The 26397-nt window shown below is 43.3% G+C and overlaps 1 protein-coding gene across 6 annotated transcripts in view; it reads right to left on the bottom strand.

The window, feature by feature from the left end:
* TEAD1 (TEA domain transcription factor 1) overlaps positions 1-26397 on the bottom strand; it is a 244327-nt gene that overhangs the window by 207028 nt on the left and 10902 nt on the right. The window lies entirely within an intron of this gene.

Consider the following 26397-nt stretch of genomic DNA (forward strand, 5'->3'; position numbering starts at 1 on the left):
ACCTTTCCAACTTAGTTTGGGTCCAAGCTTTATGCTTCTCCTTGTCCTCTCAGGTCCAAGTACTACCTAAGACTCACTTCCTCCAGTGAAATCTTCCCAGACGGTACCCCTCAACTGTGGTCAATTCAAAACTGCCCTCTGATGCTTGCATAATCAATGCCAAGCACACTGGATTTAATTTAATCTCACCCAGATAAAAACCTGGTCTCATTTTACTTTTTCCCTAGTACTCCCATGTGACTGTCATATTTCCCAAGGGCAGAAAGGATGGTGATAACAGTAACACTAGTGGTAGTGGTGGTGGTGACATTTCAGCACGTAACGTATTCTAGCGAACGTGGCAAGTATTTTACATGTGTTATTTAATTTCACCTTCAAAGCAACCTTTGAGATAAGTGTTTTATCATTCCCATTTTACCAAAAGAGGACAGAGACAGAGTTTAAGTAACCTGCCCTAGCCACACGGCAAGTCAGGAGCAGAGATGGGGTGGGAGCCATCCACACAAAAGCATCAACTGAAGCTGTGTGGGTGCAGGAAGGTGAATGGGCCTCACAGGAGGAGGCTGGGCCAGAGGCAAAACAGTCAAAGACCTGACAGCCTTTTGGCATTTTTATATCTGAGAGCTAGGGCAGTGATTTGCTCCAGTAAGAAGCTTGAATAATTGGATAAAGGGAGGGAGAGAGGGTGAAAGGGTAAATAGACAGGTGGATGAGCAGATGGATGGACGGGCAGGTGGAAGACTTTTGAGGAGGACAAGAATGATTCCATGAAGAAATAAATTAAGAAGACTGCCCTTATGGAAGGCTTTTATGCACAGTGTCCCTCAAAAAATGCAAACTGCCCAGAGGACCTGGAAATGGGCAGCCCATGTTTAGCCCAGGGTACCATAATTACACCTGCAGGCCTAGCACTGCAGTGGCTGAGGGACCACGGGGGAGAAAGGTGTTGGGAGGGCATGGAGAGGGGAGTCAAGAAGAGACGGAGGTTGGCACATTCAACCCTGGGGAAATGAGACCAGGAAACCTGCTGCAGCCTGACCAGGAGTCAGGGACGCCTTCTGCTCACCTCCTCCTCCCTGAGGGCTACTACTTCCTAACTCACGCAGCACCACCACCACCAGCCTGTCGTGCTTCACTGTGCCCACATCGATTGTGCCCTTTGTTACACGTGTTTCCATCTCTTGCTGCACGTTAAGCTCCTTGACAGCAGGATCCTACCTGCCTTGTTCTGTGTTCTGTCTCCAGTGCCTAGAACACTGCCTGGACAGACAAGGTGCTCACTCTTTACTGCATGAATGAATTGCTGCAATCACTGCATTCTCACTGTGGGCACCGTGCTGCCCTCCATAAGCATCTGCTATCCAGTTTATTATAACAACGTCCCTCACTCCAAACTCTTCGGAGAACAGCCCCTGGCATCTCAGACTCCTGCCACAAGTGGGTGCCCAGTGATGTCTGCACAGTACTTTCACGAAAGACACATATACAATTCCATCCTTTTTATTTAATGAATTATTAACGCTTTATTATTTGTTTGCTCATTCCTGTTGCACAGGCTTAGGAAGAGGAGGGAAAAAAGGTGTTGCAGTATTGGACTTCTAAAAGGTATAAAAAGCTCCCATTTAAAAAGGGAAATCAAAAAGGTTCCAGGAAGTCCAAAACCCCCTCTCCAAAAAATCCATGTTGGTTGGCTTTCTCAAAATTAACTATCTCTAAATAGAGTAAAGTCTATAAAAGTATTGAATCACTATGTTGTACACCTGTAACTAATATTATAAATCAACTATACATCAATTAAAAAATAAATAATGAAAATTATCTATTTTTTCTGGTTTCCCACTTAATGAACAGTTCAAACAATACCAAATGTATGAGGTGGAAAATGAGAGTCCTTCGTATAATTCTAAAACCTAAATAAGTGATCGCTATTAGCATTTGATATGAATTCTCCCCTCCAAAATTAATGCACATAAAATTATATAATTATGCACTCATTTTATACACAAATATATACTGAAAATAGGATCACGCTATACAAACTGATCTGTAATCTAACTTTCTCACGTCAGTCTTTGCCATCTTTCCATAACAATACACAAGCTGATCTCATCACTTTAAGAGCTTTATAACATTCACCATGGTTTTACTGGAGTTTATTCTACTATTCCTTTATCAATGAATGTTTTAAAGCCCCAGTATGACACCACACTAAACAGTATGGTGAGGAACACTTATACAATCCTTTCCTCAGGATAACTTTTGTGCAGTAAAACTACCCAGTCACAGAGTATGCGCATTTGAGTTTTAATCCCTGCTGACAAAATTCCTGCCAGAAAAGCTACACAATGTAGACTCCCGCCAGTAGTATATATAATTCCACCTCTGCCCCCACACCTCAATCAAGGGTGTTTTTGATCAGTGGAGCTAATACCTTCAGCAGGATAAAGTCTATGACCCTCAGCACCAATCCATAATCACCTCACCAATTCTGCCTCTTCAAGGAAAGCAGGCGTGGTTCTAGGGCTCCAGTGCCCTGCCAAGGTCAACTCTGGCTGCACAAGAGGCAGACGTGGCTGCACAGACCTCAGATGAAGACTGCTATTCCACAGAGAGGGCCTGAGCTCCGGGTGCTGACCACAAAGCAAAGCAGCCACGGGCAGTGTCCTTTGTCAACACTCAGAGAGCCTGCAGCTTCGGCATGACAGACCCTAGGAAGGAGCAGCCGCTGCAGCAAATATGTAGACCCCCACACATCACTCCTGTCCTCTAAGGGACTCTGGGAGCAGCCACAGCAGAGCTAGGGCCAAGAGCACAGACTCTAACAATAGGAAAGAAAGTTCTCCAAAGTAAAGCCCACTGCCACCAACCAGTGTAACCAAAGATTTCATGGAGCCCGTATCCTCAGGGAAACTGTTCTTCATTTATATATTTTCACTAGGAATACTGATCAAAGCTTTGAGCATCAAAACTTTTGATTTTTTTGAAGATTATTTCTACAATTCTTCCCTGACTTCTTAAACAGACTTCACTAGACAGAAGCATGCTCCTTCTAAAGGTTCATAGTCATATTATGAACACCCAGCATCCTACACCCACAGGGGTGGTGACCACTCAAAACAACAGGGCAATGAGGGCTAAAGAACCCTAGTTTAATATGCTTTTTAAATGTGCCTACTCTTGTGTTTGTCTCTTCCCATAGTATCAGCTATCAGCTTCTCCCTCTCTCTGACAGATGCCCCTTCTCCACTTTAGAGCCATAAATGTTCCCCTCCAGCCATTTATGCTGTGGGAAGTAGAAATTAAGCAGGTAAGAATTGCAAATACATTAAGAATAAACAGGCAAAGCAGAGAAATCACTGCAAACACCGCTGAGGGATGGAGCTAAGCTTGGGAAGTTCGCCTGTGAGCGAAGCAGCTAAGTTCTGGTGCACAGACTTTGTGAAGACTCATTCAAGGGTCATCGTTACACAGAACATGTACCTTAAAATGGCCCGCAGATAGCTCTATCACGTTCTCGGGTGGAGGAATTTTGTTTTTGACACATAGAGGCAGGCTGCTGGTTGGCTGCCAAAGGAAAAAGCATGAGAAGGAGTGAAGAGTGAGTGTAAGGTCTCAGGTCCAGGGTTTTCGAAAAAACACATCCGCTGCTTCCCTCCATAGAAAGTGAGACAGATATCTAGTCACACAAGCACAGCACCACAAACAAACAAGCCTTCTGCTGGCATGCTTCTGCTAAAAAAAATTTAAAAGTGTTGCAAACATTATCACTGCTTTCCCTTACTTAAGCTTTCTGGAAAACCTCCAACTAGCCAATAATTTGGAGCCAACAGGTTTTATAAACCAAAACTCTCTTCCTAGGCATAGCCACTGAGATCTACAAGTGTCGCACTGCATGGTGAAACAAGTGCAGGGGTCAAGGTCAAGAGACGACCTTGGATGAATCATATGCCCCTTTCTCAGTTCAGTTTTCCCATCCGCATAAAATGGGGGTGACACCTGCTCTTCTCCGGAAAAAGAGAACCAACGTGGGAAGTGTGAGGACACACGTCTGTGACCACCACTACTCTGACGGGTCAGCCTGGCTGGAGTGTTCATGAACCACAGGACACGTGCACAAGGAGTGTCCCATCTGGTCCAGCCACACCAGGGGATCTTGAGAGTCCTAGAAGGAGCCAGGCAGGAGAGGAGCTCAATGACAAGCTCCCAGTTCAATACGGCAGCTGCAGTCCAGAAGCTCCATGGTCAGCTTCAGAGATATGGCAATGATATGGCAATGGTCTGTAACAGCAGAATCACCCTCAGTCAAAAGAATCCTTACATATGGTCTCCCTATATAAAGCCGATAAAAAGTGGTATCCAAATTTCTCAACTATTTAATTTATAGTATTTACTTAATATGAATACAATGAGGCTGCTCTCATGAACGTAAGATTAAATTACAAATGAAGCCCTTTTATTTTTCCTATGATAACCAGAAAGTCCTGACTCACAAATAGGGCAAATGGAATCTATTTAATTTTTTTACTTGCAGCCTCAGGAATCCATTCAGTTAAACTAATCAGAAACCTATACGCAGGGCAATAGGAAATTTTTATTTCAAGGTGGATAACATTTCTCATCAGGAAATGTTCAGTTCAGAGGGAGCAAGGAGTGGTTTCACCAGCCAGTTTAAGCTTTTATTTGTGGAGGAAAGCACTGTTAAAATGCATCTTAGAACATAATTCAATGTTCAGTGAGGTCAGATCTAAAAATCCCCAGATACTCGGTACCAGGCTCTGACAGATATTTATGCAAAATTTCAAGAGTCTAATTTATTTTGTTTCACACGCTAAGTTCAAACTAAGTTTCAATTTCACCACTGACACTCGACCAGCCTTTGTAAATACACATGGTGAGAACACAAGCCCATATTGCCTAACAGCGCTCACTCAATTTATTGTAAAAGTTTCAGCAAGATATACAAGTTAGGGTACCAAATTATATTTGAGAGATTTAGGTAATGGAGTTTGTCAGCCGATGTAAAAAAACTGATTTATCGCCACATCTGAAATATCTGTAGCTCAACCTTTCCTTGGGTGGTCAACACACTGTAGTATGAAAAAGTAAACTCCTAAGAATTATTATCCACATCATTACAAATAACTCATAAAAATGAAGACAATGTCTTTGTACAATGTGCACACTGTATATTACATGTATAACATCATTCTGGAAGGTTATCTACTGAGCAAGTGGAATTCTGTATATACAACACACAACTTCTGGTAATAGCTGGCATACAAACCAGCATTTCGGCAATTTCTGCTGCCACTGTTCTCTCAACATAAGATGAAAATTTCTTCACCTTTGTGTGTGTCAAGTATTTGAAAGAACTGGTCTCTATCACGTTTGCCTGGATAAACAGACACAAATGCAAGCAAGTTGACAACACACCATCCAGAGTCCCACTGAGGTGGAGCGTAAAGGCATGTGTGTAATCTACCAGCCCTGGCACTTTCACTGACAGGGGGTGGGGGGCACATTTGGTTCTTCTCTGTCACACAGCTCTATCATGACACCCACTAGTTCCACGGGCCTGCGAGGTGAGGACTGTGACGCTCGCTACAAGTCCATGTTCCATGTCAGGCACATCTTAGTGGTGGAATTCTAGGACTCTGAAAAACAGGGTAAAACCCTGGGATCTAGGAACATGTGAGAAGACACAGAGGACCTGCTGGTTCTCAACAACAGAAAGGACTAGAAAGAAGAAATGTGGATTCCCAGAGAGCTTCTGTCAGCTCAGCCCCTGCCTCTGCCCTCAAGCCAAGCAACAAGTGCAGCCCAGTCTCCCCTTCCCTCCCTCCCAGAGGATGGAGGCTCCTCCCACTCATCTGCCCACTCACATCAATTCAGCCACCCCACAGACATCCACTGGATCTCCACTTTGCAAGGCATATGCATGGTGTGTTTCCATTAACATAAATTTATTTTATTTTGGAGATATCAAAAATGAGTGACCATCACCAGAACCAGGAGTCACTTCTGTTAATCTGACAGTTACAGCACTTGGCAAATGTCAACTATTACTATCACATGCAAGTACTGTGACTTGTGCAAGCATGTTTTGAGCTTCTGTGTACCAGGCAGGATACACAGATAAGATCCAGTTCCTGCCTTCAAGGGGCTGCTCAGAGGGAGAGAACAGAACAAATCTACATATATAGGACAATATGGTTAATGCCAAGGCAGAGTAACAGTATGGGGGACCAGGGGAAAGGAAAGAAGGCTTGGTTACACTATCCTGCAGGAGCTGGGAAGGCTTCTGTGAAGAGATGCACGTTCTTCTCTTTAGCGAAGAAGAGGTGAACAACAGCAAGAAGGTATCCCAGGTGGACGCAGGTGGAAGAGAAGGCAGGAGAGACAGTTGAGTGTGGCTGAAATAGCGGAATACTGGGTAGAAGCGGCAGCCAGGAGGTTGGGAGAAAAGACCAAGGCTTTCTTCCCAGCAGAGTTGGTGTGATTCAGGTCGCCTGGTCTCAGACACCTCAATCATCTGCAGTGGAAAGAGTAGCTCCTCCAGCAACTCCACACACCAGACTGAGTGGTCACGCTGCACCTTCACTGCGCTGGGCCGGAGGCTAGTCCAGTAGTCCTCTGGCCTAGACACATGGAAGGGAGCTCCCAAAACAAACCAACTCAGCCATTGTAGAAGATGAATATAATACATGTCTCTGACTTGGCAGGAGTCTAGTTCCTCTAAGAGAAGTCTTACCATGCTCTAAAATCCATGCAGTTTTTTAAAAGCACATCCAAGGCCACTCTGCTTCTAGGGGATTTGGGGTTTTAGCCAATTTGCTCATAAGACGGCTGTGCAAATTTGCACTATCCCATGAGTCTGGGTTTGAAATGGAGGGGCAGGGTCTCAGCTGTAACAGGGAAGAATTTTTAACAAAAAGCAGAAATCGGAGTCCATGCAATAGATAGCTGCTCTTGAAGGTAAACTCAACGCTGGGCACTGCTCACCCACCTCTCCAAGGAATGCAAAAACTAAATCTCAATGGCCCCGGTTTCACTCACTCCACAGATATATTCTGGCTTTTGGGGGGGGGCGGTGATTAAGTATTTTATATAGAAGTACTGGGGGTTGAAACCAGGACCTCGTGCATGCTAAGCATGCGCTGTCACTGAACTATATAACCTCCCCCAACAGATACATTCTGTATGCCCGTTATATATGCAAAGCACCATGGAGACGACAAAGATGTGCAAGCGCAGCCCAAACCCTGAAAGAGCTTACAGTTTAGGAGGAAGGTAAAAGCCAGTAAAACATGCTGGATGGTGAAAATGCCATTAAGACACTGACAGACCAAAGGAAGTGAGTTCCCTTCCAGTACAGAAGGAAGAGACTTCCTGAAGGAGTCAGGTGTAGAGAAATCAAGGAGGTTTTAACAGACAAAACAGATGGAAAATTTGGTCCTCTTTTCCGAGTGCTTGCTATGCATCACTTCCATCCCACAACAAAGCAGCATACCAGTGCCTTCATCCCAATGGACTGGGCACGGAAACGCCAGGCTCAGCAAGCACAATGTCACACACGTCATGGGTGTCAGGCAGAGCCAAGAACTAACACCCTCGTTCTCTGCTAAGGGAAGCCTTCCTTGGAGTAGGAATGGCATGAGTCCAGACCACCTGCGATACAAGAGTCCAATTTGTAGGAAGGACACCTTGTAGGACACTTGGCTGGAAAGATACACTGATACCACACCACGGGGGCCTCGTCTACCAGGCCTAGGAGAATGCACTTGTTGACTGGGTGATGGAGCACGTAGGGAAGAGGAGGCCTTTGAGAAATGAGTCTGGGATCAGGTATAGCGGCTGAGAGTCACTGGGGCTCAAGCCAGTCTGGGTTTAAAATCCCAGCTCTGACACCTACTAGGTGCATAACTTTGGACAAGGCTTTCATTTCTCTGTGTCTCCACTTCCTTGTCTATTAGCTGAGGATGATAATACTACCTACTTCACAGAATTATTGTGAAACTAAATGAACTGCAAAACAATAAGAATCGTGCCACCCTTAGAAACTGCTACAGAAGTATTATTGGATAACGATGGTGATGATGAAGCGGCCACTTAATCAGATGGGACACCCTGACATTGGGAGATTATCCCAGAGACGACTGGAGTATTCCAGACACGAGGGTGGTAGCAGCTTCAGGGGGGATGGGAAAGAAGCAAAGATCTGAGACATCAGAGAACTTGGAAGGCAGAGATAGGCTCGCAGCCTGGAGAGGCGGTGCTGCTGAAGGGGCTGCTCAGCTGTAAAAGCACTTGACAAAGACTCAGAGGCCCCCCTGCTGCACTCAGACACTCACTCACCCAGGTGCATGAGCCTCAAATCTTCCATCTCTAAAATGGAGCCAAGGGTCTTTACCCTTTCGACTCTCAGCATTGCTCTGAGGAGCAAACAGGACAGTGGCCTGGCCACAGGATGTAAGACATAAAGCACTGTACAGACGGGAAGCATGAAGAGAGGGGGTTGTAATGAGGGGCTAGTCTGGGGACGAGCCCAGAGAAAGAGAGGAACTCTGCTTAACCTTGTCCACGGCGTTCCTGGAGAGGAAGACTGAGAGTCAATTCCAACACCCTTGCCCTGCACAGCTGCAGGCTGGTACCAGCCCAGGACCAGTGTTATCTGAGGCTGCCATGGCTCTGAGGGTAGAACACACCAAGGGTCTACTTCAGGGGGCAGCAGATCAGCAGTGCTGACAGCGGAATTCACCATTCCAGGACACACCAGAGATAAAACGAAGCCCATACAGAAACCTGTGGGCTTTACCTCCTCCAGCTCTCCAACTATAAAGCCTGTTTGCAGATCAAAAGAAGGGTTCTGGAGCCAGCCAGGGACAGGCTGAGAAAACCAGCCCCCAAGGGCTGCAGCAGCCCGCCCTCCAGCAGTTTGCCTTCCATTACAGCCAAGTGTTTGTTTACATTTCCTGCATTATCTCGTCACTCCCTGGATGGGATTTCTTACATGTTGAGCATAGTCTATACACTCCAGGAGACCAGCAGCTTGCACTTCCTAACCACGTTCTCTTTATTTCGGCTTTGCCAGAACTCAGGACCCCCAGCCCTGAGTCTCTTTCGGGCAGACCCTACACCTCCCCATCGCATCATCCACCCCAGTAGGTTGGACCAGTCCCTGTAACACAACTCTCTCTCCCACCACCCTAGAGTTCCTTGAACTAGCCTAGAGTTCTCAACCGTCTCTGAACCCCCACCACCCAACACAGACCCAGGCATAAAATGAATTGAAATTTCACCCCATCTTTTGGAACCAAAGACAGTGAGAACCCATTGGCACATCCACTACAATTACTCAACTTTGCCCCTTATTCAAAAAAGACTTTTAACATAGGAGAACCTCATGTACTCAAGACTCTCTGTTTGGTTTTCCAAAAATCTGATTTCCCAAATCAAAAAAAAAAAGAGAGAGAGAGAGAGACAGAGAGATCTAATTTAGGTTTTTGATCTTAGCTTGTGTTTTACTTTACAATTTTGTTTTGTTTGATACATGGCTGTTAAAGTAAAAGCCCTTATCATTCCAAAATACGGCTACTAAATTCAAACCACTCCCAAATTGTGCCTTCTCCCTCCAACCAACTTTTCTGGCTGACTTTTAACAGTTTTAAAGTTGATAGAAGAACTAGAGGAAGCCCTTTATTTAAAGAAAGGAAAAAAGATCTAAGTAAACAGTTTCCAGTGTTCTCTAAGAACTCAGACTCAAAGAACACAATCTGTCTACACAAGGATAAATGCAGTTTTATTAAAGAAAACACAACAGGCTTACACACACTCTTCAAATAGTGTACACTGTACACACGAAGAAGCAAACACAAACTCAAAGGGGGTGGGACAACAGGGTCACCGGTGGGGGACTGCAATGGTTTTTGCTCAAAAGCTGAACTATAAGGCTGGCCTGTGCTACATACAGACTTGCTCTGTCTTTCTCAAGGTAATCGCAAACAAAACGGGAGCTCAAGGGGAGCTCAAGGGGTTGACCGCGGAGTCCTGCGGGGGAACTACTGTGATTGTTTTCAAAATAATTTCTACTGAAGAAACAATCAACCGAACTACTTATAATCTGCAAAACCAAGCCCCTTGGCATCAAATGTGTTAAAGGCCTCCAATAAATACCACGGGAGTTTCCAGTTATTCCAAATATAGACCTGAAATCACAAACTATGGAGCAAAAGCAGCCGTGTTTTACATGACGGGCCAACTCCATCCAACTGCCCCATCCCCGAGTCAGTCAAGAAATACAATTTCTAGAAATTCTTCCATCACAGGAGGGAAGGTGTTTAAGATCAGCGTGGCTTTTAAGAAAGCTAGCAGAAACTAAAACATACGCAAAACTTATTTCCACTCTACAGATAAAATGTCACTTTTCTAATCATTTTAAATGTATATTCATACTTTGTTTTCTCTCACTACTTGAGCATGTTTCAAGTACCCGGATGTTAAGAGTTATAACAATGAATGAAGATTCTGCTCCCATCCATTGGGCGCTCACAAGTTGGGTATTTGTACCCAAAATGAAAGGGTTTAATAAATGGGCGATGTGAATTTCAGTAAGGAATCTTTAGTAATAGAAAAAGGTCCAAAGTTCTTTGCAGCAATATTTTATTTTCTCCAGTTAAAAATAATGATAATAATAATAACCTAACCAGAATGATCTAACAGGGAAATGCCGCTAAACCCAAAGTGGTGGGATGTGATCCTGGGGCGTTATTTACCAAAGGACCGGCTGGGGGATGAGGCCACGTTAACTATCATGCTAACTATCGGCCGCCATCCATCTCCATGCTTCATCATAAATTCATACCACTCTGTCAGCTTTTATGGATCAAAACACTCCAGGCCCATCCTTGATTCAATTGGTAGATAACTGTTGCTTCCCCCTCAAAACCACACCTTCACTTAAATCCATCTGAACAATTTTTCAAATGATGGGCTGAGTTCAAATTGAGATCCAAGTCCAGATGATCCTACATGAAGCTAATCTTCAACTAGAGGGCCAAAAGCTCTGGATCCTGGGATTTCATTCATTCCAACTCATGTAACAAATATTTATTGAGCATCAACTGCTAGGGGTTTTCTAAATTGAGCAATTACATTGGCAAATAAAACAGACATGGAACCTTCTCTTGTGGGGCTTACAATCTAGCGTGAGTCAGTTCATCAACAAACGAATTTTACTTTGGGAAATGAACATGATTCCTGCTAACAGGCAGCTGGGCTGGGAGGAGAGGATAGGCACCCACCAGATGGGACAGTTAGATTAGGGAGAGTCTCTCTGAAGACAAAAACCTATAGAAGATACATTCTTACAACTTTCAAAACACCTGGTACAAGGATTGGTGTGACTGTTACTGGAAAACATTCTGAAAAACAAGTATACATCATTTAGAAAAGACAAAATTTTTTTTTTAAATAGTACAAGGCTGAACTAATCTACAAATTTAACAGGACCTCAATAAAAAGTCTCTTAAAATTTTTTTGAACTAGACAATGTGTTTCTAAAAGTGAATAGACAGATAAACAAACCTGTGAAAAGGGCCAGGAGAAAATCTTTAAAATGAGAATAATGAAAAACGAGTAGCTGAATTAGCTAGCAAAACCCATTACAGAGCTCTAGTAATTAAAGCTCCAGGTAGATAACGAAGCATTTGTGAATTTAGTGTATGGATCCACAGGGAAAAGATTCAGTGAATAGTGTTAGGACAAGTCAAGCATTAGATTAAAAGGTCTTGATCCCTACTTCACTCTTTTTTAAAATATTATATTTATTTATTGTTTTTGTTTGTTTAGGGAGAGGTAATTAGGTTTATTTATTTTAATGGAGGAATCCAGGATCTCATGCACCCTAAGCATGCACCCTACCACTGAGCTATACCCTCCCCACTACTTCACTCTTTCTACCATATACCAAACAAATTCTCGACATACTCAACTACATAAGGTATAGATGGAGGGTGGGTATAGCTCAGTGGTAGAGCGCATGCTTAGCATGCATGAGATCCAGGGTTCAATTCCCACTACCTCTATTGAAAAAAGAAGTATATTTTTTTTAAGTGGAAGACTTTTTTCCAATACTTTTGGAGTAACAGTTTTTGCATGCAAATGAAAAGTCTAGAAACCATAAAGAGTTGATAAATCTGATTTAAAATTAATTTCTGCATGGAAGAGTTATGTAACAGGGAAAGTCAAAAGGCAAATGATAACCCTAGAAAGAATATGGGCAACTGCCCTACCCCACTGTCCCCTGAGGTTCAGCTGAGACATTAGCAGTGCTTCTTAAGTTTTACTGTGCATACTATTCACCTGGAATCATGTTAAAATCAAGATTCTAATTTGGCAGGCCTGGAGGAAGGGGTGGGGGTCTCAAACTTTGCAACTCTGACGAGCTCCCAAGGAATACCAAGTAGTCAAATTATACAGAACTTCAGAGACATGGGCTAGAACTGATTGAGACTCAGATACCTCGTAAGAATCACCTGGGAAGGTTTCAGAACCTTCGCCCAAGCCTCACCATTGGACACTCTGATTTAGCAGATCCAAGGTGAACATCAGTATTTTTGTTTTAAACTCCCCAGGTGACAAAGGTATTCAGCCAGGTCTGAAATCCAGTGGACAAGAAGAAAGAGTCCCTTCTTGCTCTTTCTGTGCTTTGAATACTGCAGAGAGACCTGTCTGAACTGGCAGTTTAAAACCAATCCTTCCCCATCGCCAGACCCCACCTGCCCTCCCCTTCCCACCCCACATCACCTTTCTGCAGCCTTGTCCTGACACATTCCCCTCTGGCAACAAAGGCTGACAAAAGCAAGGGAGCACAGCAAAGAAGGCCCACAAGCTCGATTAAGTAGCATCCTGGTGACGGTTTCCCCAGACACTGTTTAACCATTTACTGGCTGTGTGATTCAGGCAAGCCTAATTGTTTATACTCCAATTCCTCACTTATATAAACCAAGTTGTTGTGAAGGTTTAAATGAGTTAACCTATTGAAAGAAGTGGGTACATCGTAAAGCATCATATAAACATTAGCTGTTTTTTATTAGATATGTGACATTTGGGAACACACTTGTGTAAGTCGTTCACCTCAGGTCCCCATCCCAAGAACTTTCTACATTGTCCCCCTTTCCTAACCCCTCTCAATTTACAGAAAAAAAAAAAATCTCCTGGATTCCACTTTCTAGCTAAACTTTATGAACAAAACAGGTAGAACATAAAAAATAAAAACAGAACTGCTATATGACCCAGCAATTCCACTCCTGGGTATGTGTCTAGAAAAAAACACTAAGTCAAAGATACATGCACCCCGATGTTAACTGCAGCACTATTTATAATTGCAAAGACATGGAAGCAATCTAAGTGTCCATCACAGATAAATGGATAAAAAAGATGTGATACACACAAACACACACACACACACACACACACACACACACACACACACACACACACAATGGAATACTACTCAGCCATAAAAAGGTATGAAGTTTTTGCCATTTGCAACAACATGGATGGACTTGGAGGGTATTATGCTAATGAAATAAGTCAGATAAAGGAAGACAAATACTGTATGCTATGATTTGTATGTGTAATCTAAAAAATACAACAAACTGGTGAATATAACAGAAAAGAAACAGACTCACATATATAGAGAACAAACCAGTGGTTTTACCAGGGGAGAGAGGAAAAGGGGGAGGGGCGATATAGGAGTGGGGATTAAGAGGTACAAACTATTATGTATAAAATAAGATACAAGGATGTATTGTACAACATGGAATGCAGAGCCAATATTTTATAATTATAAACAAAGTTTACATAACCTTTAAAAATTGTGAATCACTACATTCTACATCTGTAACTTATACAATATTGTATGTTAACTATACTTCAATCAAATAGAAGGGAAAAAAGTTCCCAAACTTCTTAGTTAAAAAAGACAAAACAAAACAGGTAGAACATGTCCTACCAAGCCTAAACTAAAAACAGCTTCGAATTTGTAAAAGATGCCAACAAATACTGCATATGGCTTCTAATACAATGGTAAGGGTTTTCCAAAACTAATTCTACCTTCTTTAGCAACTTCTCCTTTGTTGTTTCAAAATGTTAAGTCTCATCTAAGGCTTCGTCTCTGTTCAGTTACACTGCTGCCCCCACCGCCCCCCATCTGGGGAACAGTGAAGGAAGCGAGCCTCTTGTTTCTGGCGCCATCCCCAGGGACACACACACATTTATCGGTCTCCTCAAGAGAGGCATTTGCTATTTAATTCATTTGCTAATAAAAACCATTGAAATTGGAGGGTTCCCTGACAGAGGAAGCTTGAAGCACGTGCACAACACACACACTGGATTTATCATCAGGAAGCATTCTCCAAAGGCCACTGAGAGCATGCTTTCAGAACCGATCAGAGATGGGAGGGGAGGAAGTGAGGGGTGGCACCACCAGGCAGGACACCCAGGTCTAATGACACACCTGGCTTACTTCCATCCAGGTGCTCAGCCAACCGGAACTCCTCAGTGCCCCAGGGTATGACTGGGAAAATTCCTCATCTGCCAAGTTTTGAACCAAGCCACGGTAGAACCTAAACCCACAAGGCAAATCAGGCAGCAGAAAGGCCCAAGTAAGGCCTTGAAATGTTCCAGTGTGAAACAGGTTAGGGGGTAACCCTTATTGTGACCGCCTAGTTAGTTCCCTCAGACTGAATCCATAGTGGAGAACAGGGTCGAGGACAGTGGCGCTGTCAGGCAGACCAAGCAGAAGCCCTGTGCCATCACACTGAGTAGGGCCTCTCCAGAGCACCACACAGGCTTATTTCCCAGCAAACTAGTCGGCCGGAGAACATTTGGTTTCAATTAACAGAAACCCACTCCCACTAACATAAGGGGGGGGGGGCGAAAAAAAGGGTAGGGGAAAATGGGTTCATCATAAGGCCAAGGGGTCCATCAGATGACCCCAAATCAGGAACTGCAGCGAGCTCTCATGGGAAATGGAAACCAGGAAATGGAAAACCATCCGGAAATGAGACTATTCCCAAGGTCTCTCATCTCCTCCTCTGCACAACTGCTTTGTTCTTTTCTCTCTGCAAAGCAGTTTTAATTCCATGCTTCTCTATACCCACAGGTCAAACATCTACTCCCCAGTTAGCTTTTCCCTGCACTGTAGTGTGAGCATCAAAGACCAACTAGGATTGCTGTCTCAATCCCAAAATATTCAGGAGAGAGTTTAACTCGGCTTGGGTCTGATACCCCACTTTGATCCAAACATCAGAGAGAAGGTGGGTGAGCTGGTCTAACTATAGAGGATATCCACCTGTCCAGCACAATTACAAAAAAATATATATATACACATATATGTGTGTGTGTGTGTGTGTGTGTGTGTGTGTGTGTGTGTGTGTGTGTGTGTGTATAGTAACAGCTTAATAAACTCTGACCTCTGTACAGCCACAAGGTTTACCAGGTACCATCTTGTCTTATCACCACTCCAAGGAAGCACAGCTGTACAGCCAGATCCTCAAAGAACAGATAAATGTCTTCTTTATAGTTTGCTTGTTGGTTGCTCAGGTTGGCGGAAAAAAGCATTTTGTTGTTATCAAGTAGGACTTTATTTCTGGTTCCTCCTTTTCTCTTCAGAAGAGAGTTCTCAGCAGGAATCCTGCCTGGAAATGGGCAGAACCTGGCCAATACCTGAAAATGCCCTTGAATCATGAATGCTAAGGTCGGGGAGAGACACAGCCATGGTAGAGACACATCCAACACACACAGAACTAAAGCCTTCTGGGGGCAAGTTTACTAAAAATAATTTTCCATAGGAAGAATCTGTTTGATGTAAAGGTTAAGCAAGGCTCCTTCCTTACAAAAGCCACTTGGCTCGGGGAGGGGAGGGGAGGGCGTAGCTCAGTGCATGCTTAGCGTGCACCAGGTCCCAGATTAAATCCCCAGTACCTCCATTAAAAAAAAAAAAAGCCACTGGGGTTTTGGTAAAGTAGGCCCAGAGAGTCCATCAGTAGGGGGTCTATTTCACCTAGGGCAACAAACACATTCCTCCCAGATCATGGGCTACTCTGTGTGGTTGCTAATAAGATAATCTGTTACAGGAGGCTTACAAATCCATTTACATTGATTTTAATTAATGAATCAATCCCTGGCCCTGAACAACTTGGTCCAGAGACGGTAAGCAGTTCAAGATTCAGTCTGTACTCTCAGCCTGAAAGCTACATTGAAAAGAAGTTAACTCTCAGATCAATGCAGGACAAATAAAAACTGGGTGTGTATCTTTCACAACATAAGGAAAAAAATCTCTTCCAAGTTTAGACTGTTACTCTTCACACGTTAATAAGAGAAATATATTTTCTGTGATTTCCTAACAAACTCACCTGGGACTAGGGTTTTCTGGACAAGTCTGAAATCTGGAAAAACAAAGTCAAGTATTATGACTCTCAGTCCAACCTCTGAAATCAAAACGAGCCTAACTTTCAAAAGCTCATCAGAACCTCTTAGTTCAGGCTGAAGTTGAACAGAGAATTACCCAAACACAAAATACAAATGACAAGGAAGAACAAAGTGGCACCCAGCAGCCTGGCTGTGCTCTGAATCAGCCAGGCTTCATTAAGAAGGCAGGCAAACTTTTGCATTTGCTTTTATTTTATCCTTTACAAAGGCTGAAATAGAATTTGACCTTTCCGAGCTACTGCCAGTGATGAACTGGAAACAAGCTCAATTTAAAAAGCGGCATCAATATGTGACTGCTCATCGTTTCTTTTTTTCCTTCTCTTTCCTCATCTTTTTCACAGGGTTCGTCTACCCACTCTATTTTTACACTCCTATCAGAACTTCCAATGACTCCACAAACCCCATGGAAAGAAGTCTCGTTTCAGTCCCACTTTCTCAAATCCCCCCACTAGCCAACACCAATTAGCGTCAGAGAACAGAAGAGCTGATAAATGAAAAGGCATCACACTCGATTTTAATTTTTTTTTCAAGATTGAGACAGTCCATAAATCCACAAGCAAAGGATAGAGCAGCAGGGAGCACCAACCCCACAGGTGGAGACACCAACCCGAGTCTGCCCCGACGAGGAACGCAGGCGCAGGGAGGCCACTCATAAAAGAGGATAAATAAATGCAGGGTGCGGAAACCCGGGACTTTGGGGGGCAGCACTTCACGTTTCCCCCTTACTTTCAAAAATATTTGATAACGCAGTTACCAGATTGACTTTGAAGTCAGTGAGACTGGCCTGAAATACTGCAAAAGGAATAACAACAACAACAAAAAAAGACCCTGTGTATAAGGAAGTAAATTGCAAGCAAAAGCAAGAGACAGGCCAGAGCTCGGGCGGGCTGGCACTCGTGTTCTCCCCTCCCTCTCTCCCTCCCTCCCTCCCTCTCTCGCTCTCTCTCTCTCTCTCTCTCTCTCTCTGGGCAAACAACAAAAGAAGTTGATACTTCAGCTATACATATGGACTCCAGAGCTTTCTGCCACTAACGTCTGCTTGCATGCCCTCAAGTTTCAGGATTCACTGGAACCTAACTAAAGCTCTCTGAAACATGTCCCGTGCGTTTGTGGGGGCATCTCGGCGGACCTAGCCAGCCGCCTTTCCTGGCCAAGTTGTGCAGGGCTGTACAGCAGAGAAGGGTATGCCAATGCAGCCTGACATTCAGACCAAGACTACAAATTATAAACAGTTTCAGTAAATTGACTCGAGGGCCTTTGTTCCTCAGACATACATCTTCCTACCGCTTACAAAGGCAGGCAGCAGAACCTAACCACCAACGCAACTATAGCCAGGACTGGGAAAGGAAGTTATTGAAGCCTGGATTTCCTGCTTTTGCTTGTAGCCAAGAACTATGAGGCTTGTAGTGGTTTCAGGAACTGACTCATCTAATGATTCATGGATAAGATACTGCTTTTAATACGTTTCTGACCCTAAGACTCAGAAACTTCAAAACCAGTCTGAACCTATGCTCACTCTTATTTGAAAATGAATATTCACAGCAAAATAAACAGGACAATGGTTATGAAACAATGAAAACATCCCACCAAGGGAAGGAAGAGTAAAACGTGGATATCACATTTGAAGACATGATCAAAAGCCTAATCCGTGGACTGTGACTTGACAGCGTCCGAACATCCCAAAAGTGAATAACAGGTGGAGTAAGGCTTATTTTTAGATGTCATTCCCCTAGATGTAAAAATAGATTTAGCACAGCAATATTTTAATTCAGGCGCATCTAGGGTTGTGACTCTAAATACCCAAGACATAAAGCAGCAAGGAGCTCCAGATTTAACTGTTACAGTTGCAAACCAGGGAGAGTTCAGGGTTAGCTGACCAATGAGTAATGTGTAATAAAGGATTCACAGTGGAACTCATTCTCTTAAATCATCCCCTATGGGAAGACTGTAATTCGGTATTTTCGCCCATCCTCTGACCAGTCCTCTCTTTCCCCCACCACACACACAGACACACGCGCACACACGCACGAGCTTGCGCACGCGTGTGCATGCCCACCAGTCCTGAAAAGCAAAGCTCTCTAAAAGTACGGAGTCAGGAGCTGGCACCCGGGACATCCCCATGGATTCATTCATCATCCACAAGTCCCACCAGGGAGGTCTGCAAGCCTCCCTAGCCCAACAATCCTGGGGTTTCCCCTGCCCCTCCCCCCAACACAGGACATTAAGCACAGAACCAGTTTTAAAGGGTGGCTTTCAAAGTGTTTATAGGTTGCAACACAAATCCAGTTGCACAGAGCAAAAGGGAGAAAGGAAAACAAAAATGGCAGGCTAGTCGTGGGGGAGGAGGGCAGGGGACGAAGAAAGCAGTAAGACCAGTTGACCAGGCAAGGCCAAAGTGCAAGGGCTGCCTGGCAGGCGCTGCCCGTCTGGGCTCCTCCAACAGATTTACTAACATGACGTCAGTGGCTCCAGTCCAGCTTTCTCTCTGGTAGCTTTTACCACTTGCCTCCTGAAGCCTCCACTGTGTGAGGGAGCCACAGGACCACAAAGAAAATTCCCTTTGTGAAACGAGCTTAACCTCGGGCACAGAGGCCTGCCTTGGAACCACAGGGCTCCGCATCCTCTCTCGGTGCCCCTGCTGGAAAGGGAAGGGAATGCACCCTTACTTAGTACACTGTACTTCTCTTAATACAAAGCTTGCTGTCTTTAAAAAAAAAAAAAAAAAGACAAGAGGTGGGGGGATGTTAAGCAAGTATCCAAAATTTCACAGGCCAGGACACTGGATAATGCCTCAGGGTTGTCATGAATGATGATAATTTCAGGACTATTCACTCATTCTGTTTTGAGGCTGTGTTGGCTGGACTATGAATGCGTACGGCTTTGTTTCACCAGCAAAACAAAAAAGTATCACTGGAGCTGAACCTCCAGGCCTGAGTGGAACCTCTGAAGACAGCATTATAGATGTCTTTAAAATGAGATTTTTTTTTTTTGGCTTAAGTGCATGTTCTGTGATGCACCAACATGGGCATAATACAATTTCCAAGAAGCAAAGATAGAAATTACTAAAACTAAGTTTAATGGGAGATCTATTAAACAAAATACACTCATTTTAGACTTACAGGCTTACTACTGCATTCCCACAACAGCATGATAGCTATTTTCCATCCAGGACTCCAGTGCACAAATCTGCCTGAAACTACAGAACTTTAACACTTTTTAGCTCATAAAAATAATATATTAGTGACAAATTCCTTAAATGACCAGGAGATTGAATATAGTCTATTTTAAACACTTCAGGAGAGGAAGGTAAAAAACTTAATTCAACAAGTATTTATTCAAACAGATGTGTGTAAATTGACCCCAACAATATCATCAAAATATAGCTTGCAGTCTGAATACTCAGAGTGTAATAAGATAAGGAATCTCTCACCTTCTGGTTATTTAAACAAGATGCAGAACAAACCATCAGGCAGACATGACAGACGGCAATCATTAAAGTCTTCTCTGAAGCCCAGACTAATGTGAGCTTTGGCCTTCAAGATGAGAGTCAAATCATGAACCGTCCTGGGCGAATTCTTCAGTTTGGCCTTTTTCTTAAGAAAGAAAAGGACAAGTTGACAAGTACAAGCATGTAAGTGGCAGAAGGAGAGCCAAAGGGGCCAAGCCTGAGACAAGTGTGCAAGGGAAGTTCTTATCAAGGGTCAAAAAGTTGACCTGGTAGGTAGGCTCCATGTCGGAAGGAGTGGGAGGAGAGGGGAAAAGGCACAGACCCTAGCACTCAAGTTGTAGCTTTGAAATACCACTTACCACTAAAAGGAACCCAAACTCTGCCCAAATGGTTCACTATAAATCCAAGAATACACAAGAAGATACAGGATAGCAAAAAAGCTATCAAAAAATGAGTAGGGTCACATCAGAAGGACACAGGAACCAACTAAAGACGTTCCCATTGGCCAAAGATGGTAGAATTTGAGCATCAATAAGAGGAAACTACAATAGATTCAAAAGCACCTAGTAACTTTAAATCTAAAATTACACAATGATATTCAAACAACAAACAAAAGAAAGCCACATACCTGCCTCTTCTGTGCAACTATGACAGGTTAACTAAATGAAAGTTTCTACGAGAATATTCTAAGTAATAAATAAAGTAGGGAATAACAGGACTGGATTATGACGAGTTTGCCAAGCCCATATGAAACGAGATGTAGGCAAAGGTCATAAATCAATGGCTAACATCACAGAGAAAGAGACAACTGGACATCATATGCCTCCTGGTGGAATACTAGTTATGAAATAGTCCTATCTTTAAAAAAAAAAAAAAGTTAAACCTGAATCAGACCAACACTCGAGATCTAAATTCTCACTTAGAGGAGATACTGAGGATAGTAGACCATGATAAACAGCACCAGGAGAATGCAAAATCCAGAATATGAGAAACTCTACAAGAGAAACACAAGGCTTTTATAACACATCAATTACAAGGGGAAAAAGGAGGGAAGAGATCTTAAAAGAGTTTTAAGAAACACAACAAGAAATATAACTTTTGATCTTGCTGGCAGTCCGATTTAAACAAATCAACTATGGGAAAACACTGATGAGACAATCAAGGAAAACTAAACAGTCAGTGGGTATTTTATATTCAGGAATTATTATTAAAATGTTGGTGTGATGATGTTACAGTTGGTGTATTTTTAGAAAGAGTCCTATTTTTAAAATACATACTGAAAACTTTACAGATAAAGCGGTATGACATCTGAGATTGCTTCAAAATAATACAGTGGGAGAGGAACCAGGGATTCAGACAGAACAGTAATGACCATTCCTAAGTGATGGTGGTACACGGAGGTCCACTGCCTTCTACTATACTCAACTTTTCCATAATAAAAATTTTGAAAATCTAAAATAAATAAAAATAAGACACTGTTTCTGTCCCTCTCCTTCAAAGAGAGAAATGTGCTAAGGGAAGAGGTACCTGGCACTCTAATTCACAGCTACTGGAAGATGGTAATCTCAGTCACAGTTACAATCAGCAGGTAACATAATGGGACATTCATTTCTCTGCCAAGCCTTGTGCTAACCCTCAGCTAACCCTCACTATAACCCATGAAGGCAGCACCACTACATCCATTTTACAGGTGAGAAACAGGCGTTGAAAAGGAATAAAGACGTTACCCAAGGTCAAACAGGGAAGTGGAAACAATGTGCGCAATTCCACAGTTCATAAACATAACAAGAACCAGAATGAGTTATGTCTTTGCAAAACAGTACTTAAGAGTGCCAGTAACTCCCTAAGCCAAGAGATCCAATGCTCTCCAGCGTTAAGATCGTGGAATCCAGAGTGGTGCTTTGCTCACTAACTATTTTTGGTGAAACCTAGGAAACAGCAGAGGCAGTCCCTTTAAGATCTCAAAGGGATGAGAGCAGAGGAGAATGGGTGAAAAGTGGACATGTGTGTGTGCATGCGCATGTGTGTAAAAATATGAACGCAAAAGGGAAATTGTCTGAAGAGAGAAAAACAGAGCAGAAAATCCAGCAATAGGGGAAGCTGGAAAAAAGCTTAAAACCAAACCCAAAGGAGGAAGATGGAAAAGCAAATAAATGATCTCCTGTCAGCCTGGTCCACTCTGGCTGGGACAAAACCCTCAAGATCTTGGGCAGAGACTTAGAGAACAGAGGAAACCGGAGACTTCAGAATAGGTTGGGGGAATCAACATAGAAGCTCACTGTGGGCCACTCGCCATATTCCATCATATTTCACTTCATCTTATTATTTTCATTTTTCAGATGAGAAAACAGAGGCCCAGAGAGATTAAATAATTTTCCGCAGGACCACACAGCCAATAAGCAGAACTGGGACTGGAACCTGGGTCCGACCTCAAAGCCGTGCTGTCATGCTACTTTGTTAAATACATAAAGCACTAGAGAGACCTGTACAAAGTTCAAGTAACATCAAAACGACCAATAGCAGAAGTACCCAAAACACACTGGGGAACATATAAAGGCTCTAAGAAGGGGGGACCAACCCTTTCAGCCCAGAGTCACCAGTATTAGGTGAACAGGAGGAAGACAGTATCAACCAGCCCACAATCTCCCACTAAGAACCAACCTAGACATCCAAGATGGGGAGTGACCCCATTACAATCTCATTTCAAAGTCCTCACCGTCTTTTTCAGGGGCTGATTGCTAAGGGCTCTGAACAAGCACAGTTAACTCCCTTCTCCCCTCTGTCCCTGCCACTGCCCATCCCGTATCACAGCCCCCAGACATTTTCCAGCTGGTCACCGGAGTGGGGAGGGGAGAAATTCACCCCATCTCCTATGTTCCCAAGCACTCCCACTTATCAAGGAGTGAAGCCAAGGTCATCTGGCTAAACCCTACCCCTAGCACGAGGCCACTTGCACATCCAGGCCTCCAGGGTGGTAGGGGGCTCACTTACTCTGCCTGCCAGCCAACCAGAGCACATTCCAAAGAAAAACCAGATAAACTGGCAGGTCCAGTTCCAGACCTCCAAACCAGATCAGCTCCCTGCCCCCCCAACCACACACACACACACACACACACACACACACACGCACACGCACACGCACGCGCACACCCCCCTAGAGAGCAGTTTAGACCAACCCAGCCCCCAAGCAGCCTTACCCTCTCATTCTCGATGGCTAGTGTAACTAGTCTGAGAGGTCAGGGGTACTGGGTCAGTCCTTGAGGACTGACACCAAAGGGGAGAGGTGAATCTTGACCCCTCTCAAGATGAATGATTAGGGTGGAGTAGTTCCCCTATGAAAGGCTTGAGTGGGTCACACCCAACATTGTAGGATCTTAGCCAAATGTTCGTTTTGAAAATAGAGTAAAATGGACAACCAAGAACACAAAACAAAACAAAGTATTAACTACTTTGCCTTTTCTGCACAAATACACCAAGAAAGGGGATGTCTACCTTTGTTTCAATGTCACAATCTATCTTAACACCATTTAAATGCATATTAAGGTGACTTAATATGCAGTCTTTTATTAGCCTGGCAGCTGGTAGTCACATAGATCTAGGAATCGGCTTCAAATTTTGGACCTGTACACTGACTGTGTGGCCTTGGGTGGGTTACTAAAACTCTCTGAGATTCACCTTCTTCAACCACAAATAAAAGCATTCAGGTTTAAATGCGGTAAGTTGAAGAATGGGCTTATGACAGAAACTGTCAGTCTTCCTTTCTTATCCAAATTCTCCCAGAGTGGGCTGGGAATTAGCAAAACCAAAAGAGGAGTTATGGAGTGAACTCAGCAGTACTGCTCCTCCTCCACAAAACGAGGCTTTGCCAGGGGAGTGTGGGGTTGTGGACGGGATGACTCAGATAACAACACAGCTCTCCTGGACCTTTAGGCCTAATGCTCTCACATTTTAACTCTTTAAACTAAAGCTCAGCTCAAAAGAAAGCTAGAGCATCTTCACAGAAAGGGAAAGCAAAGATTTTCAAGTGATTTGCCCAAGGTCACAGGGAGAGCCAGTAACAGGGGCTGGCCAACCAAGCCTTCCTTCCGCACAACTGAAGGCCCAAGATCCCAGCCCTGGGGAGGACCCTCAAATGTCTTCTTCCAGTGAACTGCCCTAACAAGGAAACAGTTCTCCCAGCTCTCAACAGCAAAGGCCAGAAGCCATTCATTCTCTCAGACTGAACACCTGCCCAAGTTATTGCCTAAAGCACGTGATAAAATAACTAAAGGAACAGTGGTGTCAAACTAACCACCTGGAATTGAGCAGTGTCATTATAATTACTTTTGGTTTTAAGCAAAGTACGAAAATTTCTTAAATTTCTAAGATTCCACTTCATTTTCCCTGCTTTATATACAGTCAGCCCTCTGTATCCACAGGTTCCAAATTCATAGTCAACTAACCTCAAATTGAAAATATTTGGGAAAAATATTCCAGAAAGTTCACAAAACAAAAAAACTTGAATTTGCCACAAGGTGGTAACTTTTTACATTTAGTATTTATATTATATTTATAGCTATTTGCATAGTGTTTACATTGTATCAGGTATCATAAGTAATCTGTGGAGATGATCTACCATATACTGGAGAAGGTGTCTAAGGTATATGCAAATATAACCATTTTATACAAGGGACTTGAGCATCCATGGATTTTGGTATCTGCAGAGGTTCTGGAACCAACCCCCTGTGGATACTGGGTCCACTGTATTTAGGTTCATCAGAGGACATCATTCCACAGACTCCCAAAGAACAGGGATAAGCAAGTTTGAAACCTAAGAATGTCAAGAGCACCAAGACTACAGGTTCTAAAATCTGTAACCCTTCAGATTTCATCCCCAAATTTCACACAGCACAAACCTTTCAGAATTCCACTGGGAAAAACTTCTAAATTAAAACTCTGCTAGTCTGAAAGGAAATGACCAATGCTGAATCATTCCTATGAATGATGAGACACTTTTTTTTTAAATTCGTTATGAATTGATCCACAGAATAGTAGAGGGTTTGAAACAATTTAGTTGAAACTAGCACATGTTTATAAGAAAAGCTGTTCTCTGAAATTCCCCTCTGTTGAAACTCTGGTCTCAGGAACAGCCTGGGACACTCCAAGAATTACAGTGTTACGAGCTCAACACAGGGCACCACACAAGTCTCCTGCCTGAGATCTTCCTCTCTATTCTGCTTGAGTAAAAGGAGCCAGCCAGTTTCCTCAACACTTCCTATAGCAGGATGACCATATAGTGTATCGTCCAAACTGGTGTATTTTGAGAGTAAAAGAGGGCACTGTTAAGGATTGCACAAGGATAAGAAACACAAACCAGGACTAACCAGGCGCATGTTACAGAGCCACAAGAAAGAGTAAAGGACAAACCTTCAGAATTACAGGTGGATAAAAACTACCACAAACAGTCATTATGAGGAAGACAGTGAGCATCTGGTAGGACACAGGAACAAGAAAGCCCAAGTTAAAATGAAGAAAAAATGAGCAAAGCAGAGCCTGAAACTTAAGGTATAAATTAACCTACGTTGGGTTCAATTTCTCCCCATCTGAAATCAACTTACAAATCAGATTCGATACTTGACTTGTGGCCTCACATGCCTTCCAGGTCTCTCTTCCTCATGATCGCCAAGTTTACTTATCCTTTATGATTTAGTTCATGGACTATTTAAAGGGTAGTAAGCCATATGGGCAGCTAACAGGTCAACATTTATCACGCAGTCAGTAATCCCACATCACTGAAGCTATTCTTGAGTAAAAATCTTCCACTGCAGGCAGTCCTCTATGGTACCTTTCAGCTCCTCACTAAAGCCAGAAAACTAGCAGATGTCAACTCATTATTAGGTCACTGCTCCGATTATCAGTCTTAATCACCTGACCAGCAAAACGAATGTACACACAGGGTGGAGTGTTGGGGATACCGTGCTTTATTTTTATTATGAGGTATAATTCACATGCCATAAAACTCACTCTTTAAACGTATATATAAAAATCAGTGGCTTTTAGTATATTCACGAGTTGTGAATCACTGTTTTTAAATCTTTCTCCCCTCTTCAACTGTCAGTTTGCCTGCCTCTTAAAGTCTTTGTTCCCAACAAGTTTACTCACCCTCTAAACAATGTTTTACTTTAATTTTTAATTTAAACTGGGAAGCCAGATTAACACACACAGTTCCATAGGCCCTGGTTACAAGACAAGAGGAGGACATCAGCAAAAACGCAGGTGGTCTTCAGCCCAGGCTCGCAAAAACAGTCTTAACCTGCTCGGACCAGTCACTGGGAGTGGCCCAGGTCTGAAAACACGGGGACATGGACACACCCGGAAGTGTAGCTAGGTATCAAGTAGATCAAGACCAGCTTTGGGCATCTGGCTTTGAAAACACAGGTTTCTACCCATCATCTTCCAGAAAGGATTCAGCCCAC

This window comes from Camelus bactrianus, chromosome 10 (assembly GCF_048773025.1).
Source record: "Camelus bactrianus isolate YW-2024 breed Bactrian camel chromosome 10, ASM4877302v1, whole genome shotgun sequence".
NCBI classification, from domain to species: Eukaryota; Metazoa; Chordata; class Mammalia; order Artiodactyla; family Camelidae; genus Camelus; species Camelus bactrianus.